We start from the raw sequence: 5,819 nt of genomic DNA on the forward strand, positions 1-5,819 counted from the left end.
TATATATATACGTTGTGCCTACATAGAATACGACGTCTGACTATTTAACGCAAGCAGGAGCAATGCGTACAAGCTCAGCAGTTGGGCAGACGAACGCAGCCATCTTTCAAAGATGTAGTCCGGAGTAGAATGTGCCTTGTATGCCGCGTCTGCAACCGGATTCTACACGGTTTCCACAACCTGGATTCCAATGAATGCTACTCCCTCGTCCTGTTTAGCCTGTTTTTTGGCAATAGGCATCAACGCATGTCGTGGCTCTGCCGAAATCCGAATGTCTTGCTTAAGCTCGATCAGGTATAATGAATCGGATTTAAGGATGCGGTATGTTCACTCAAGTGTTTTACTTCGCATTACTTTCAATGAATCTTCAATTGCGTAATGTATATCGGTATGTTAACTGGGTATTGCTACATTTTATGTTATGATCTAATTTTCAAAGCCACGCGCCTTATATATGTGTACACGTACGACAGTGATCGAAAATGATATTTTGCTTAAGGCAAAATTGCGGTAATATTGTAATGTCCATATCATTTAGGTATAAGTGACTACGGGTCATGTAAACCGTCCTAGCGATGAGTTCAGCCACCTGTATCTATACGCCACTTATGATATCTTGCACTGGAGGATTTAGTACATTCCCTAGTCGTATTGCTCCTTTTGCTTTCACAGATTCAGATTCTAGGGTGATCAACTGCGCAATTGAATTCTAATGAGCTGGTGCCACTGGTCGATATCAGCCTATATCTAAACGATATAAATTCGTCAGTCACATGCTTAAAGTATATAAAACCTATTAATTACTGAAAGGAAATTTATCTAGAAGTGCACTGTAGTTAAAAACGTAGCCGTAACTTCAAGTGCACTTAAATCTTTCGCGTACCAGAGGAAAGTTTTGTCGTTCTTGCAGAATCCAGAATTCTGCGGTTATTCTCAACGCGGTGCAGATTCGAGAAACCAAATATAACGTATCTGGCCTTACAAAATAGTAAAAGCCATTTAAATTACTCAGTATTAGCTTACAAACAAGCTTAGGGCAGATGATGATGATGATGATGATCATACATTCAAGTGACGCCTAGGTCGGAATAAACATGTAAAGGACAACACTTACGCAGCCTATCAATTCTCCTCTAGCATATTTTTAGCCGATTCAAAATATACTGAGTAACACTTGTAGAAGAGAGAGAAAACCTTATTTCTAGGCAGTCTGCATATGCATAGAGAAATTACGTACTGAATCGTTGTCCTCATGTAAAACGTCGTTTTAATCTCTTGGAATCAACCGTGCCCCAAAGTATCATCATATGGCAAAGGAAGAGAAGGACGCTTCGGAGGCCGGATGCGGTGCAGTAATGGCAAGACTGTGCGTAAGAGGGAAAACCTAGTACACTAGAATGGATTTCAACTTTAAGTTTTAGTATTGTTTCCTGTGTATCGTAACATTAAAGACCCTTTCGTGTGGCAGAAGCATGACTTCGTATTTGTTTCCTGCAAATTATGCTTTACGCCTAGCATATTTACCCCGGTAGTATGCCAGGGGGACACATGTAAGGTCTGTGACTAACGGGCCGAGCGCGTGTTGTACAAGGCTTTGGTCTAACGTCTAAAAAAAAATCTAGAGCTGGCAGCTCCGGGGCACTGGAGCAAAGGTAGGCCAAGGGCTAAAAACCTGCTGCTGCTGCTGCTATGGAACCTCATCTCTGTCTTGCAGTGTAGGGTTTAGATGATTGTTCCCGTGATAGCTTAGTAGGTAGCGTATTTACCAGCTAATCTTAGGAACACGTTGAAGTCTAAATTCAAATATGGGCAGACTTCGTTCCATGTCGAAAGTCAGCCGCTTGATAGAATGTTTAACGACAATACTAGACGTAAAAGTTTAAACATAGAAAGCCAAAATGATTATTCACTAACAGCGCTCATTTTCAGTCGACACCTTTACGATGGGGCTAACGACTGGAAAAAGTAATAATCGAGCATCGATTCCGTCTTGCTTTAATAAGTATTTCTGAATAAAGGTACTCTTTTGTTTCTCCTTAACTAAAAATGTACAGTATTTTATGCTTGTAGTATCTGCATTTCATCGCGCTTCCTATTTTTGTACGTTTTTTTGCAATTTTCATAAGCTTCAGAATTTTAATTATGTAGTTTATTGATTCTGTCAGTGCTCGTGTGTCCTTCGGCACTTCGTTCCTGAGTTGCATTTCAAAAATGTATGTTTTGCCATACTTCCCTTGCCGTTGTTGTAAAAAGGACTCTTCGGCGCCTTCCAAATTTGTGTTGAAATGTCTTGAGCATCCGTGGCCGTTCAACATCGAAGGTAAGTGGAAAGATATTTGTCCGTGCGTTGTGTTATACCACGCTGCAATGTATAGGGAAAAGGCTGTGGTTATTGCATAAAAGTCGGGCCTTATCGTTTTAATTGACCCAATATTTTCTGCACAGTTTGTGGCCTGTCGCTGCCTAACTCAAGACGACGCAATTTTCTACTGCGTAAAGATCATACGAATTCCGGTAGTTGCAAGGACTGATATCTGAATGAAAATTGCGGAGGTGAAAATGATCTATCAATGTCATTTGACTATGGTTAAGAAAACTGGTAAAACGTTGATACTTTTACGTGTGATTGGATTCTAATAGCGATAAATATTCATCAGAGCCTCTGTTTTTCGGAATGAATGTCTGAATTACGTTATTGACGTGACTATCATCGTCGGATCACGTACGAACTTCCAGGACGCCGCTCAAAAAACGAAGAGTACCTGCTGTTCCATTTCGAATACCATATAATACTGATGTAAAGTACAGGACACCAACTCTTCCTTTATGGTTTGTTACTCGTTCAGCTTTCGGTGTACCTTTTGTGCACCTTATGCTAACACTGCCTCATATTTCCTCATGCAGTGTCCAAGCAACTACAGTACCATTGTTTCAAATATTGAGGAACGTTTACGCTGATTAAATCGAAAGCCTTCTCTCATTGAACCATGCTTGGATCACAGCGAAAAGGTTGGTTATATTGGGAAATACCTAAAGGTAACATAAATTTAATGAAATTGTTGTGTGCGTCACAAACATGTTTTTGTTTTTAGTAAAACAGACACCTTTGTGTTTTGTACCGCCCGATATATCTGAAGAAAGAAGTATACTTCTTATTAGAGATTTTGCTTTGGATAGGAAATTGCTAATCATGAACGTTCGCTGAACCGGTTTAAATTTTTAGGACACGGTCAATACATATATTACACTGGTCTGGGTACGGGGCCGCAATGAAGGCCGCTGTAAAAATTCAAAGTCAAAGGCCGTATGTAATCCCGTTAAATAAGTGAATGGAGCCGATTTTTAGCATAAAAAGGAAAACAGGTATCATGATGGTATAAGCTCTGATGCAGTGAGACAATGAGGAGCTCACTTATATATCGACTACCGTCAACAACCGCATAGGCGCCATATTATAGCCAATATATATTTAGCCCTATGGACCGGCGCATAGCATCGCTATTAACAAAAATCATTTAATACAGTACCAATGTGCCATGGATATTATTTATCTATCTATTATTACCGAGATACTTATTTATATAGTTAGTATTCATATAATAATGTTACTTACCATCATACTCAGCAGTGTGAACAAAAACTCATATAGGTTAGCCTGTTTTTCGTCGTGAGCGTGTAAACGGTGATTTCTCTGCAACGTTCTGATCTTACCTTGACCTTGCCAGATTGAACTTCCACTGGTCTATGTCAGATACTTATGCCGTGAGCCTGAAACGCGTAGCGTCAAAAACCGTACGAGAAGACTGAGGATTATTTTCAGTGTGTTTTTATCTACATGCGTGGCCAGGGATGAAGCCCAATCTGGCAAGGATCATACAATAACTAAACAAACCGCATACATAAAGGATATATGATTTATGGCCAGGACGAAGTGACTTATCGTTTGGCAATGATGTACGTGTGCTAGTCGACCTTTCGCTAGTGTCTGTTGTTTTCCCTATGGTGCTCTTTTGTCTGGTAGAGAAGACAGCTAGCAAGGAAGTTCTTTTGAAATACCGTGAATAAATAACGTTACTATTAGACGGGAGTGCATCGAGCTAGCAGAGATACATTATGACAAATGTATCTGCATTAAATTAGTGACGTGAGCTTGAAATATACGGCTATCCCGTATTAATTAATTAATCCCGTAATTATCATAGTAGTGTACATAAATGGTCACACTCAAGACCCATATGCTAGATGAACGCATGAACAGTATCAACGCCAATTGATACCGGCTGTTAGGTAACAGAGGTAGAGTGGATTACTTTCATCTGCTACATGTACTGGTTCTTTGGTATAGGTGAATGAGATTCATCCAAGTGGTCCTACACGTCGATGATTATGACGGGATACTCGAAAACATGGTAGTAAATTAAGCTTGAACAATTAATTCAAGGTTCAATCTGGGTTCTACAAAATTGTGTCTGATGAATTTATTAAACGCTTGATTAAGTGAATTAAAAACTGCGTCATCGGTTCACCCCTCGACGATAACAAACAAGCAATTTCTATTTAACTAAGGCCCCACTCTATTTGTCGCTTTTGCCGGTGCTTTTTTTGCTGCTGATCACATGGGTTAGCCCCATCGACGGAAACGTATTCGCACTACGTTATAATTGTTCTTCTTTGCTTTGTTTTATATGTAATCATATTAAAATGAGATTTATTTACTCTCACTTTTTTTTTCTACTCGAATAGAATTTTTTGAGTATTTGAGATATTAAAACCAGGATAGTGGAGTCTTGTCATTAACACTAGAGACAGTTTTGAGTAGAGAACTCATATTTAGCTAAAAGGAAGTGCGCGCAGGTTTCCGAAGAACAGCTCAATTCTCGCTTTCGAACGTCACATGTTAGTCTCGTTTGAAAGTCAGCAATGCATGCCTTACGATTTACACATTGGTATAGGCTCGAGGAAAGCTTAAGCTACCAGTTGATATGCCTGCTAACGTGGACCACATGGTGCGCGACCCTATGATTGCATCACACTGAGACTCCGCCGCAGAGACGGCCGCGACTTGTTCCCTTCTGGGCAGCAAAGTTAAATTTCGGGTCGGTTGTTTAGATCCCCTTGAACCCAAAGATATCGACTTTACTGCAGGCATGTTCTGCCAGTAGCGCTAATGTATAGGCGCCCCCCCACAGTCCTACTGGATGACCTTTAGCGTTTCTCGCGACCATAGCTCACATCGGTGCTCTTAGAGCGTGTCGCGACTGACTGCGAAATTCGGAGCTGCTGTTCCTGAGCACGGCCTATGCCTTCAGTTCGATTACGGCCTGGTACAAGAAGTCTTCGATCATCGGTGATGGCTGGACTTACGGCAAACCCGTAGTAGTTGCCGGCACAGCATTCAATATAACGAACAGTCTTTTGCCAAGTAACGACCATTCTTCGATGTCCGCCTTAATGAACTTATCGGTGCTCACGGTTATTGCACTAGGGCGGTAGGCTGTACTGTTTTGTTTCATCATGATCGGTTACTGGCACTACATCTGTGTGGCACTACATCATCTCCTTTGCACACCTTCCTTCGGCGTCGCCTTGACTCTCACTCCTGGAAAAGATTTGTTTCGCTCTACGATGTGATACACTTCCTAGCTATGTTAGCGTAATAGCTGCATCGGCTATTTTCAATGATATGACACTCTATGACTGAGAAAGGTACAACGGCAAAACGCCACTTACTTGAGCCGTTTTTTTGGCAAATATTTCACTAGCGATTTTAACCAACAACGCAAAGAGATAGGACATCGAGCTTAAACTCTTCAGGTAGC

Source organism: Varroa destructor, unplaced genomic scaffold, assembly GCF_002443255.2.
Source record: "Varroa destructor unplaced genomic scaffold, Vdes_3.0 BEIS01000004.1, whole genome shotgun sequence".
Classification (NCBI taxonomy): Eukaryota; Metazoa; Arthropoda; class Arachnida; order Mesostigmata; family Varroidae; genus Varroa; species Varroa destructor.